This window comes from Pteropus medius, unplaced genomic scaffold (assembly GCF_902729225.1).
Source record: "Pteropus medius unplaced genomic scaffold, Ma_sr-lr_union100, whole genome shotgun sequence".
Taxonomy (NCBI): Eukaryota; Metazoa; Chordata; class Mammalia; order Chiroptera; family Pteropodidae; genus Pteropus; species Pteropus medius.
Genome location: NW_024342474.1, coordinates 8,377,518 through 8,392,483, shown reverse-complemented (window position 1 = coordinate 8,392,483; position 14,966 = coordinate 8,377,518). Strand labels below are relative to the sequence as shown.

The window sequence follows — 14,966 nt, the reverse complement described above, 5'->3', positions numbered from 1 at the left end:
ATCTTCAAAGAAACAAATAATTATAAAAAATTGTCTAGCAGATTTGAAAAAAACATAATGGGTATGTTTAACAACAGATCAGATACAGTTAAGGAGAAAATTAGTGAACTAGAAAATAGATCAGAAGAAGTCCAAAACGCAGATCAGAGATAGTAAAAGATGGAAAACATAGAAGAGAGGTTAAGAGTCATGGAAAATAAAGTGAAAAAGTTAAAAATATATTTAGTTGAAGTTATAGAGGATAGAGAAGGAGACAGAGGCATATTTGAATAAATTATGGCTGAAATTTTTCTAGAGATAGAAGCCATTAATCAACTTATTCTAGAAGCCCAGCAATTCCCGAGTGGGATAAAGAAAAAGAAATTCACATCTAAACACACTGGAGTAAAACTGCAGAAAATTAAGCAAAGTAAGTATTAAAACAGAAGATTTTTTTAAATGAAATTGCCTTCATAACAGCATCAGTTATACTGATAGACTTCTCAAAAGTAGTACCAAGAGCCAGAGACAGAAAAATGATCTATTAAATGTGTTGGGGGAAGGGGAATAATTGTCAACAGATTCTATACACAGCAAAATGATCTTTCAAGAATGAAGGAAAAATAAAAACAGAAACTAAAAGAGTGTGTGACCATTAGACCTTCTCAAAAGAAAATTCTCAAAGAATATTTTAGGCAGAAAGAAAATAATCCCAGAGAAAAGGTCTGAGATACAAGAAGAAATGAAGAGCACAGAAAGTGTTAGAAGTAAATCTAAATGGTCATTGAATGTTATAAGCAACAATAATAATGTGTTTGGGGTTAATAAAAGTATAGCATTAAAATACATTTAAAAAACAAATAAAATCAGTGGGGACTAACTAGAGTTAAAGTATTTTAAGGTCAATGACAAAAGTAAAGATATTGATTAACTTTATATATTTAGAGATTAAAGTATACATGTGGCAAATCTAGAGTAACAACTAAATGAACAGAAACAAAGTAAATAACACTGCAACTTGTAGAAGAAAAAACAAGTCCAAAGAAGGCAATACAGAGAGAAAAAATAAGCAGAACAAATTTTTTAAAAATAATTAAAATAGATAAAAACTAAATTTATCAGTAAATGCTCTAAATAAAGGATACAAACTAAATTTGTCAGTAAATACTCTAAATAGCCTGAAAAAATTCCAGTTAAATGCTGCTTACTAGAGATACATACAAAATACAAGGACATGAAAAGGTTAAAAGTAAAAGAATTGAAAATATATATACCATATAAATACTACGGTTCTCTGCTCCTAAAAAAAGCCAGCCTAACAAATTAATATTACAAAGAATGAATTTCAAGACAAGAGAGTAAGGTAATAATATACAAGCAATACCGCTTTTTAAAATTTGTATGAAAAGTATAATATTATGACAAAATTCATAAATCGAAAATTAATATACCTAAGAAAAATAACAAATAATCATAGTGGGAGCTTTTAAACATACTTCTTTTAGTTATTTGTTCAATAAAGGGACAGGAGTTTAGCATACAAATAGAAAATTTAAACAAGGTTATTAACCCACATCACCTAATAGGCATGTATAGAACACAGCATCAATACCTGCTGAATATATATCCTTTTTAAGGGCACAGGAAATTTTATAGAATTAATTACTGATCTATCAAATTTCAAAAGATTGAAATTATACAGTATATATTCTTTGACCACATTGCAATTCAGTTAGAATGAAAACAAAGAAGGAAACTAGAACATCCCTCTAGTTTGGAAATTTAAAATACATGTTTCTAAAACAACCATATTGTTTAAATAAAATCATAATGGAAATTAGAAAATACTTTTAACTAAATAATAAAAATATCAAATATCAAAAACTGTGAGGTGTAGTCAAAGTAGTACAAGATGGAAATTCATAGTCTTATATGCAAATATTAGAAAAGAAAATAGGCTGATAATGAACTAAGCATACTTCTGAAAAAGGCAAAAAAAAAAAAAAAGGCCAAAATAAGCCCAAATAAAGAAGGAAGCAAGAATAAAATGAAGAGCAGAAATGATTCTGAGATTTATGAGATTGAAAATAGACATACAAAAGAATCAACAAAGCCCAAACTGATTTTCTGAAAATAATTTTAGATTACAAACCATAGTGAAAATGATCAAGAAATTAAGAGAATGCTATTAACCAATATCAGAAGTGAAAATATAGATATCACTATAGATGCCTCAGACATTTAAGAGAAAATAAATTTGATTTAATAAATTTATGATAAAATTGATAAATCACCAGATAAAAATAGAACTCATCAAAACAGATTCAAGAAGACATAACTAACACAGAAATCATTGAAGAAGGCATACCCAGTTGTGTTTCTGTACAATGAACTATCCAAAGAAGAAATAATCTCATTTACAATAGCTTCAAAAACAATAAAATACCTAAGAATAATTTAACAAAAGAAAGGGAAAGATCTACACACTGAAAATTATAAGATATTGATTAAAGCAATTCAAGAAAATACAAATAAATAGAAAGATATCCTGTGTTCATGGATCAGAAGAATATTGTGAAAATGTCCATACTACCCAAAGCCATCAATAGCTTTAAAGCAATCCCTATCAAAATTCCATAACATTTTTCTTAGAAATAGAACAAACAATACTAAAACAAGTATGGAACCACAAAAGACATCAAGCAGTCAAAGTAATCTTAAGAAAGAAGAAAAAACTGGCGACATCACATTTCCGGATTTCCTATGTTCACCAAGCGCTGTTTACAATAGCCAAGATATGGAAGCCACTTAAGTGCCCATCAATAGATGATTGGATAAAGAAGCTGTGGTGTACATATACAATGGAATATTACTCAGCCATAAAAAATGAAACCTTCACCATTTGCAATGACATGGATGGACCTAGAGGGTATTATGCTAAGTGAAATAAGTTAGAGAAAGACAAATACTGAATGATCTTGTTTATATGTGGAATCTACAAAAGTCGAACTTACAGAAACAGAGTAAAATGGTGGTTTCCAGTGGCTAGGGGGTAGGGGAATTGGAGAGATGTTGGTCAAAGGGTAAAAACATTTAGTTATAAGATGAATAAGTTCTGAGAAGTTAATGTGCATGTCTATAGTTAATAATATTGTAATATATACTTCGATGTTGCTAAGAGAGTAGATTTTAAATGTTTTCATCACACACAAAACCATAATAACTATGTAAGGTGATGAATGTGTTGACTGACCTTACTGTGATAATTATTTTGCAATAGACATGTATCAAATCATCACATTGTACACTTTAAGCTTATACAATATTATATGTCAATTATATCTCAATAAATCTGGAGGAAAAAGACATAGAAATCCTGACTAGTCCTACTACATAAAATAAGTCCAGAGTCAAAATACTCCACGAAGAAAATGTCAAGACCAAATGACTTAATTAGTGAGTTCTCCCAGATTTTTAAAGAAGAAATAGTCCAATTTTCTATAAACTCTTATGGAATATACAAAGAGAGGGCACACTTCCGAATTTATGGTGTCAGCAAAACCTTTATACCAGAATCTACAGAGATAATATAAGAAGAAAATATAGATTCCACTAATGAAAATGTATGCAAACTCCTAAACAAAATATTTGCACATCAAATCTGGCAATATATAAAAATATAATCCATCATATCAAAAAGCAGAAAAAGCTTTAATAAAATTTAGCATAATTTTATAATGATTCTTAGCAATTTAAAAATAAGAGTGCTCTGTTTATCACTGAAAGTATCTGAAAAAAAAAAACCCACTCTACACACCATAATTAATAGCAACATACTAAAAGCTTTGTTTTGCTATTAGGAATGAATCACCAGAGATGCTCACTATCACTACTTCTATCCAACATTGTAGTGAAGGTCTTCAATATCAAAGTAAAGAAAAAATATGTAAATGGTGAAGAGATCAGAAGAGAAAATACAAAATGGTAATTTTCACAGATATAACTGTGCACCCTGAAAATATCAAAGTATCTACTTATAAATTTTAGGATTAATAGTAGAGTTTTAAAATGTTGCTGTATATACGACATGCAAAACTAAATTGTAGTTTTATATATTAGCAATAACACTTATAATTGATGATAAAAACAAAAATTAAAATTTCAAAAACATCAACACTATGAAGTGCCCAGGAATAAACCCAGCTAAAAGATATGCATACCTTCAAAGGGAAAATGATAAATTTTGAATGAAGGACATTAAAGAAGATCTTAATAAAATGAAACCTATGCCATGTTCACAGACTGAAAGGACTCAATATTATTAAGATTTCATCCCATCTTTAATTTATTCAATGTAATTCTAATAAACCCCTCAACAGTTATTTGTGTATATGTGTATTTGGGAAAATTTATAAGCTAATATTATATTTATATGAAATGCAGAGGGCTAAAACTGTCATGACTTCATGAAAAAGAACAACAAACTGAAACTTGCTCTATCAAGTAGCAATACTTAATATAAAAGGGTGGGGATGATACTTAGACTAATAGGACAAAATAGAGTACCAAAGAAAAGCTGCGAGTATGTATGGATGCTTGATATGTGGCAAGAAGCACTGCAAATCAGTGGGAATGGTTGAAATAGTCAATAAATGATGCAGAAACAATCAATTATCTTTACGCGTAAAAAGGAAAATTAAACCCCTACTTCATCATAAACAAAATTAAAGACCTATAGTTGGAAAAACAAGAACACTTTGAAGAGTAGCATAATAAAGTATCTTCATAGCTTTAGAAGAGGAAAGTGATTATTAACTATATATAAGTAACAATAACCATAAAGGAAAATAATTAATTACAACTATGTTAAAATTAAGAACTGTTCACTGAAAACATCATAGAAACAATGAAAAGATAAGTGCAGGGTAGGGAAATATAATTATGACACATATAACTGACAAAAGTATATACAAAAGTGTAGTATTTATATAAATAATTCATTCGAAAGTTTTAATTGAGTATCTACCATGCAACAGCTACTGGTCTAGGCAATGGGAATATATTCTAGTAGGGACAGAATAATAAAGTAGATAAATAGGTAAAATATATATAGTATGTTAAACAGCAACCAATGTCTAGGAGAAAAACAGCAAAAGAGCATCATATTTATTGTCAGTAAACATACACCTACATTGTCATTCACTCACACGTGAATGTTCTATTTCTGGGGTAAATTGGACTATCTCTAAGATTTACTTAGGCTTCGGGAAGGTTTTCTACAGTGGGGCAAAGGTGTAATGGCCACCATAATGAGAAGGTATCTCCAGAACAAAAGATGAAGAAGCTGGCAACTCCATAGACAACAAAATAATTTATTATAGAGTAATTTACTAAAGGAAGATAGGGCCAGAGCAGACAAATGGCCCAGAGATTTTATGCAAATTATGCTCTGCTGACAAATCCTTTATAATACTTTTTTTTTTAATAGTATAACTCAGGTACTAATGATTAATAAGACAAAGAATGCAGCAGTGCCAGGGGCAATCCTCCTGGTGGTCTCATGACAGATGATTGCTTCTATTCTATACTATCCCCAGTTTGATATTTATCTTTGTTGTCATGCCATTCTTGCTGTTGCTAACAAAAATATTTATGGCTTCATTTTAAGGAACAGAGAAAATCATCTACTAGGAAGCTTTGATATGCTTGCTAAGGACAATGAGACTGGTAGGAGGTCACAGTATGAAACTTGAAAATGAAATGAAATCCGGGACACAAAAATGGAGTTGGTTTTGTTCACATCTACATCTATACAGAAGGTATTCCATCTGTACCCTTTTCCCCTTCCACACACTTCCTGTGCATGTGCACACACACACACACACACACACACACATTTCACTCTCCCGCATGTGGTTATATGCGATTCCTTAAGAAGAAACAAAGCTTTTACCTTTAAAATACGAAGATGTCTTAGAAAGGCAACACTGATTGAACTTACATTTAATTTCAAGTTATCCATTTTAGACTTCTTTTCCTGATGATAGATAGAGAGAGAAAAATAAGAACTGATTCTGGTGTTGCTATCAGCAGTGGAGAGTGATGAATGGAGGGCTGTAGAAAACAAAGGATCATGTAACTTAACTTCACAGTTCCTAGATACTCAGCAAGTAAGTGTCTATCCCATTGCGGGAAATGTGTGGTGTACATGCTGGGGCTGGGATTCAGTTAGATGCTGAAGCAGCCATCCAAATTCACTCTAAGATAATTGGAAATGAGGCTGTAAAAGGGACTGTGGGAATGATGTTGCTGTGTGGGAGGAGCTACCTGCAATAAGGGAGGCATTCTGCCCATTAGCATAGAAATACGAGAACTGACTTACCTTCCACCATAAACTCACATATCTTAGGTGTGATGTGGGACCAATAATAAAGTAGCCATAATCCAGAGTAGGCCCACCTGGGTTTGGGACTGCTGAAACTCAATTTTCCATGTTTTGAGTAAAATATCACTTTCATCAATAAAACAGACTGTTGTGTATGTGTGTCCCTCCAAATTCCTAGCAAAACAGAGCATACAATTTGATAACAAGAAGGAAGGAGGCCCAAAGAATGAACATAAATGCTGATGAAGTCTGAAAGAAGGGACCAAATATTATTGAGACAAGAAAATGTTCAGTAGAGAAAGTTCAGGGGCTTAAAACAAAGCTTAGCTTACTACATTTTTTTCCTAGGTCCTGACAGTGGTCTCCACGTTTCTAGACTAGTCACTCATTCCCTTCCGCAATATTCTCCAACAGCTTTAATTCATGACTTCAAAATGAAGGTAAACATGTGTGGTGGTTAGCCTGAAAGCTGAAATAATTGGAAACACCCTATGTCTCCCCCCATTGCTCCCAAATGCCTGCATCATTTTCTTTCATTCCTGGCCAGGATCAAGAACTCTGAAGGAGATACCAGCACCATCTGGGCTGATTTATCCTGGATTTGGATAATTTCTCAAAATAAACCCATTTTTCCCCTGAAGCAAGAAAAAATGAGATATACCAGATTTCATAATCCCAATTCCTATTTAGTTTTGAAAATCCAAAAGCTTTGACATTTGGTATCCCTCTTTCATTAATGCAAATACACCAAGGTCACTAAAAGCCTAGCACAGCGTGTTCACATCTATTCCTTGGTACCACTGAGCTGATCTTGATTTGTTTTCATCAGTCCGTGAGATCATTACTGTCCTGCTGTATAACTGAATCATTCTGTATTAGCATCAAGCTTTGTCCAAATGAATTCACCAACAGGGAGTGGATATTCAGCAATAACAATTATTTGATATATTTCTCCTTAGCAACTTCTCTTATGGAATGTTTGACTTGCATTGGAGAGTACAGCCTCATATTTGTAGCTTTTACTAAATCATCCTTTTCAATTTCCTCCCATCTCTTTATCATAGGTACCAAACAAACAAACAAACAAACAAAACCCAGTTTCTTTCTCTATAGGATAGTCCCAAATTTTTGATCTCTGTAGTCCTTACATTTGGAGTTTTTATATAAAACTGTCATTGACCTTGCAAGTACTACCTGTCCTCTTGAAATACGAAGCTGGTAACGATGACACATAGCATTTATAATAACAAATGGTAGTTCATATTTCAGCTGCGTTGGGCTTTTATGCTCTGCTATTAGACCCAAAATATTGAGTATGAATAGAAAATATAAAAATTTAATTCAACTGGCTGGTCTCTTCTTTTAGCTACCAAGCAGGACATCTGGAATTGAAACTTACATCGAGTCTGCTCACAAATCAGGCCATGCCTGGCACTGGGATTAGGTAACTCTTTTAAACTGAAGATTTGAAGTTTTTGTTTGGAGAGACAGATTTTTATCTAGGATGGAGATAATTTTACCATGACTCTCTATCATAGTTTGTAGGGCAAACTCACAAAACCTGTACTCTTTAATAGTTTGGAATGAAAATGAAGCCAAATCAAGGCCTTAAGAAAAGCAAACAAGCAAGTAAACAAAATAAAAGAAACTTGGAATTAAATTAAGGCAAATCATTTTGACTATAAAAGAGCTTGTTTCTCTATTCTCTTTTGAAATACCAATCTTTGGTCAACTTTTGCCTTTTTAAGCACATCCTTATAGAGACCTCTCTTCTGATCATTGAGAGATGTCTATACCGCCTTAAAATTTTTTTATGGCATGAATATAAAGAGAAAGAAAATGCGAATGTTTATCTTTTAACTTTCAAAGAAAAAAAGACCTTTGAGAATCAAAAGAGACGTTTTTAAAAACAAGACAGAGCATTTAATGTATAACCACTGGGGTGGACATGGGATGTACCCCCAGATCTTTTGCCAACGATGGACTTGTTGCCCCGGCAGCTGAGAATGCTGTCGGCAGAGAATATTTAGCTGTCATTTTCTTCAGGAATTGCCCTGCTATAGAGAACTGCCTCATATAAGGTTACAACTTTTGTGAGATGACCCACGTCCAATGACTGATAAAAGTGGGAGTATAAAGGCCTGACCTTTTCTGCCTGATGCAGGACAACTGCTATCAGCTATTTTAGATCCTGAGCTTCCCAGAGCATCAGCCAAGGTTGTCTTCAGGCTGCATCACAGCTCGACTTCCCTTTCTGCCAAAATCCTACCTCCTTTCCTTCTTACCACAAGTATGAACCCTAAGGGGACACACCTAATAAACATTCAACACACTAACTCAGTTGCAGTATCCAAGCAGCAACAATGATGAAACTGCAAGAAAATAGAGGAGTGAGGGGTAGATGATATTCTCTGAAAATTTCTGATGAGTTTCTTGGGCAAAGAAAGAGAGGAAAACATGGTATGTGTGCAGGTATGCACACGTGTGTGTGTTTGGCAGGTAGGGGGCTGACGACCTTAGAGAACCTTAGGGGACTCAAAACTAGATGGCCAGATGGAAAAGAGATGTTAAATCGGTTCTAGCACCAATTCCCACGTATGTGTGTGGTGGGGGTGGGGACAAGTAGGGGGCTTCCCACACAGCACCAGACAACTCCCTAATACCAGCACAGTGTCCAAGAAATCAAGTCAGACACTACTTATCAAACGATAGCATCAGATTCCCTAGGTTAAGGGTTCAGTCCCACAGGACTGTCTCCCCTCATCCCCCACCCTCAACTTCAGACTCCAGCTTCTGACTCACCAGTTACGAGCAGAAGTTCCCACAACCTCCTCCTTGGACAGCAGCTGCCAGTCTCAAGTTCATGTTGTTACCTGTACTTCTCACCAACTGGCTATACATCAGGGGTCCCAAGACTCCTCCTTGGGTTTGATTAATTTGCTGGAGCAGCTCACAGAACTCGGAAAATTAGTTTACTTCCTGGATTACCAATTTATCATAAAAGTATGTAACTCAGCACAGCCAGACAACATTGATACTCACGGCAATGCATGGGGAGAGGGTGAGAAGCTTCCACACTCCCTCCAGGTGCACAACTCCACCCTGACTTCCACGTGTTCGCCCACCAGGAAGCTCTCTGAAATCTGTCCTTTTGGGTTTTATGAGGAGTTCATTACATTGGCACGATTGATTAAATCATTGGCCACTGGCAGTTGAAATTCAATCTTCAGTCCGTAGCCCCTCCCTAAGGGCTTTCCAAAAGTTGCCTCATTAACATAACAAAAGACCCCTTTCCATTTTATCATAGGAAATTTCGAAGGTTTTAGGAGCCGCGTTCCTAAGACCAAATATATATATGAAATATCTTTTGGTCTTCTGAATGAAAAAAACATATATTTTTCTTACAAATAACAATATTCCAGGAGTCAACATCCATAGAGGCCTGAGCACCTCTGGGTCAACACTGAAAAGTTTGGTGAAAAAGAATCAAGCCTTCAAACCACCCTTTTCATCTTCAAATGATCCCCCCTTCTCTCCTGTGTCTGAGAGCCTCGTTAGTTATATTTCTGGTTGCAATTGGGAGCATCCTCTGTGTTCACCTATAGGCACCCCTTTCCAATAGCATAAGTTGTCAGTAAGTTCTCCTCATTAGAGAAGGGTTCTGTACACTAGTAGCACGAAAAGGACTCAACAGCGGGGGTGGACGGGGTAGGGGATTGGGGAAGCCACCTCTCGTATGTTAATATATGATTCTCTTCATGTGACCTTCTTACCACAAGTTCAATGGTGCATTTCCTCCAAAGGCTAACATTAATGTTTTCCCCAGAAGTACTCTTATCCAGAGGGACAAAACACAAAGCTTTGGTCTGAAATAGGAAATAAAATTCATATGCTAGTTTCTGATACCTGTGACCTGGAACAAGGAAAACAGAAAGAAAAATGTCTTACTTGGGTATTGGCATGCCTAGGGACCTCAAGCCAGAATATCTAAATATTAAAAAGAGGGTGGTCTAAGAAATATATTTTAAACGATGACAGAGAGAAGGGAAGCGATGAATTTTTTATCAGAAAGTTTGAGTCCTAGAGTTTGCATTGTAAATATACATAAGACTATATTTCTACTACAAGAAAATCACTTCTGAAAAAAAGAAGAGGAAGCAAAGGGAATTCTTAAAGGGAAATCTTTTTCATTTTAGCAAACAAGTGAAACAGATGTAGGAAGATTTGCAAAGAAAACTTTTCATTATGAAATTTTTATTTAGACTTTTTCGTTGTTGGGAATCTCAAATTCAAGTTCAACTACTCTTGCTTTTGAGTAAAAACAAATAATCGACTCATGTTCTAATGCTCCCATTATGGTTGTGGTGATGATGATGATAATAATATGAAATATTTTTATGATGAGTAAGTTATAAGGCATTGTTCTAACCAAATACAAGCAAGCATGCCACAGACTTCCTTACATTTGTTTATGCAGTAGTAGTATGCAACATTTTTTTAGCACTTAACTCAGGACGGTAGATAAATGAACCACCTCATTTTCTATTTCCGTAAGTCTGCCTTAAATTTCACTAACTCCTCTGTGTTCCTATTGAGGAAATGGTTTTTTGGGTTGTGACTGGGGATGAAGGACCTGAAGCGAAGGTTTACACCTATCCTTCACAGCTTTTATTATAGAATAAATATCTAATAATTGCTCAGAAGAGTCTGGTTACTTTATTAAATAAACTTATACTCTTCTTCTGGCAACGTGTTGTTTCAATTCAACTCAACAAGGAATTATTTGTACCTGTGATGTAAAGATGCTGTGAACAGAAAAGAGACCTGAGAGATTTAGTCTTCTGCCAAGAAGCTTGTTGTCAGCCTTCGAGAGAGAAGACATAAATACGTGAAACAGTCAGTTAATGATCCAAGACGGGGTATTCTTAAATGCCACAGTACTCAGGAGTTCTGATAAGGCGGGAGACCAGCACTGACTGGAGCCAGAAAGAGGGAATAAGGTGAAAAAGACTTGATCAGTGCCCCGGATGGGTAAAAGGAAGAGAGGTAACTAAATGCTCAGCAGAAGAAAACATTCCCAATGAGACGTGTGCGACTAAAGCACAGAATATGCCCTTTCTGCAAGAATGAAAAACTTTTCCTGGGAATTCTAACCTTCACAACACAGGACATCAGATAATTAAAAACAACAATTGACATATCAATTATTGACCCTTCAAAACAATAAGAGCAAATTAGTATATATTATACTTCAAATTTAAGGGCAAAATAGAGATCTAGATTAATCTTTTGAGCTAGAACAACTCACTACTATTTAATTAGTGAAAATGTTGAAATAAAAATTTTTAAGCTTATTTTTGGTTTCAGTTGTTGTTTAATCAAGGGTTAAAAAGACCGAGAGTCAAAGGCACTTAGTTGCTCCCTCCTTTGGGCTTCCATAGCATTTTGTGCTTAAATTTTTTTCACTCAAATTATATTGTGCAGTAGAAATTTTTTTTTAACTGACTTATAGTTAACCAAGTTGCCAAAGTAGATTATGCTCTCCTGTCTGTAAAACATGATGACTGACACTTACTGCTTTTTTTTTTTTTTTTTTAGGCAAGGCAACCCTTGGTTGACCTCAGAAATTGCAAGGACCTTGTCTGCTTACAATTCCTTATTTTTTTTATTTTTTAATCCCTTACTTTTTTTATTTTTTATACCTACAGCACCTGGTCTTCCTAGATGGTCTCCCATCCAAGTACTAACCAGGCCCGACCCTGCTTAGCTTCCAAGATCAGACGGGATTGGGCTTGTTCAGTATAGCATGGACGTAGACAACACTTAATGCTTAAAGAGTCTGCTTTTCACTATGTCCTCATACTACTTACCAGTTGAGCTGTTTGCTTATCATGAGTCAGTTGGGCTGGTTCCCAAAGCCCTTTAATCCAACTGTACTTGGTTATCAAAATTATGTATTTTTTTGCAATTATATATTTTAAATATTATATACACTAATAGAATATAGATATAAAAGGCAGCATTATGTGAAAAAAATTGAATGATTTAGAAACTATTAATAAAGCTAAGCCATTAAAAAAATCCTGCTGAAATAGATGTAAGCAACAAAACTATTAAAAAACTGGGTAAAAATTAGACATGATTCTCCACTCAGGTTGATAGTAAGTGCCTTTAAATTCCTGCTCCACTTTAAAGAATTTGAAGTTGGATGTAATTTGTATACTCATACTTTCGTGACTCCACATCAAAATATTGGTGAATTAACATACATTGTTTGTATCACATGGAAAAAAATAATTACAATATTGTGTATCATACTTCAAGCATCCCCATTTTAATCTATTTTGTTTCTATCAACTGACAGACTACTAGTCCCAATTACAAATAAGGAACCTACTATCTCGTGATGATTAGTTTACAAGCTCCTGTGTGGCTAAGGCAGCTACCTCAAGTCAAAAGTTCTGAATTGAGTGAGTGGTGCCAGTGCCAGAACACTAGAGAGAGATCAGAGATTCCAGTGGGCCTCACAGAACCTAGACAAGCAGGGGCTCGTGGCTTTGGAACATGAATCGGTGAAATTTCACAGTAATATCTTGTCAAATAAAAGCATTAAATAAGCCTACCATGTGTTATCACCAACATTTTACAGGACAATTTTAATCCTTCATCAGCTAATGGACATTCCTTTCAATGTAGTATTATTTAGTATGATTCAAAACTCACTACATTGTCCTTATTTTGCCCATTTTGCCTCAGCAACATCAAACCTTCATTCACGGTCTGTGCTGATTTAAAGACTGGAATTTTTGAGTTCCTGAGAGCTTTGTTTAATGCAGTGCTTCTATAACTTGAATAATGTATATTCTCATTTTAAAGGGAAAGGCATGCTCACGGACACTCCCCTCCCTGTCATCTGACATTATTTTATTATAATGTAAAAACGACACACATATTTTATGTGAATGTAAAAGAAATATGTGCCCAGGGCTCCTATCCAACTGAAAAACAAGAGCAAATTTACAAATTAAATACTAACAAAACCATTATAATTCAAATTAACAGCACTAATTTAAAATAATATATGATGTTCTTTTCCTGGAACTACATTGCTGATGTAGGCTTTAATATATAAGGATGTAGCCTTCAGTCAGTTTTCATATATAATCAATTTTTATATTTTGACTTCAACGATACCAATGTAGGAAAAAAATTTGTTTTATTTATGATTTTCATTCCTAGTTTGGGATAAACAGTCTTGCTGTAGAATTAAAATTTTTTCAGTGAATAATGGTCTTAGAATAATTTTCATGAAGTATCAATTCTGTAAATTGTTTACTTTAAGATAAGTTTAACATTGTGGCATTTAGAAAAATCTGTGTATTGGTATTTAATTCAATTATTAAATGAAAGTTTCATAGTATATTGATCGTTACTAAATTTTTCCTAGTTAGTATCTGAACAATATAGCATCTGTATGGTAAGCATAATACCAGGTGCTATTGTATAGGTTGTTTTCTTCTTTTTTAATTCTGCATGTCTACATCATATTCCATGTGATGACCCAATTCTCCCATCACTTTTCTCTATTTTTATAACTTTACCACCTTGAAACCTTCGGCCAGTCAGCACTCCATGATGTCCTTTGATGCAAACACAATCATAAATACAAACGCGAGCTCAGGTACTAGGATTACAAGGCATTAATCAGTTAGACAGTAGTCATTTTGATAAGCTATATTAATTTTAAAATTTAGTAGTGAAATAAATATCTAAAGTAAAAAAGCTTTTGTCAAAAACTGAGATTCCACAGAACACGTTCATGCCTTCCCAGAGTTCCAAAGACTAGTTTTCAAAACTCTGGTCCAGAGCATAGTAAAGGGAAGAAGACCAATGGAAAAAAAGGATCTGGAGTAGTCACGAACTTTCTAGAATCAAATATCACTATCAGTCGCTTTTAAATTAAAAATAAAAGAACAAAGTTAGGGTAATATAAGCATGGAAAATAAATAGGGGAAAAGACAGTTTCCTAAGGCAGACTATAAACAAGGAAGAAGTCAAGAGCTAAAGACCAAGAATGTATTAAAACAACAACAACAACAACAACAACAACAAAACGAACAAACAAACCAAAACAAAACAAAAACAACAGATAAGGGAATTTAACAGGTAAGCCCAGCAGGGTCTAGGTGCTTAGGAGTTCAGCCTGAATGCTGTCAGACAGGGAAGAATCATCAAAAGCTCTCAGATCTCTGTGGACTTTTCTACTTCAGTGTATCCACTGCCAGGTATTAGGGATAGGTACTAATACCATGTCAGTTTCCCTCTTTAAGCTGTCAGCTCCTCACGAGCTGAACCATTGCTTCATTCAGCTCCGTCACTTCACTACTGTACACAGTTTTAGATACACGGTAGAGCTCAAGTAAAATATATGGAATGAAAGAATTTCTGCATTGGAAGGAACTTTAAAGACCCTATAGGCCAGTGTTTTGCAACCTCCAAGCTACAGATTGTGAGGTAAATTTTTACCTGCCTAGCAGGAATTCTATGGAGGCAAGAATACATTAATATATTTATTGAGCATTTTACTCTTCAAACCCAGGGC

At 34.5% G+C, this 14,966-nt stretch overlaps 1 pseudogene; it reads right to left on the bottom strand.

Moving 5' to 3' along the window:
• Positions 1–12,063: 12,063 nt before the first annotated feature.
• Positions 12,064–12,182, bottom strand: LOC120605184 (uncharacterized; annotated as a pseudogene).
• Positions 12,183–14,966: the final 2,784 nt, after the last annotated feature.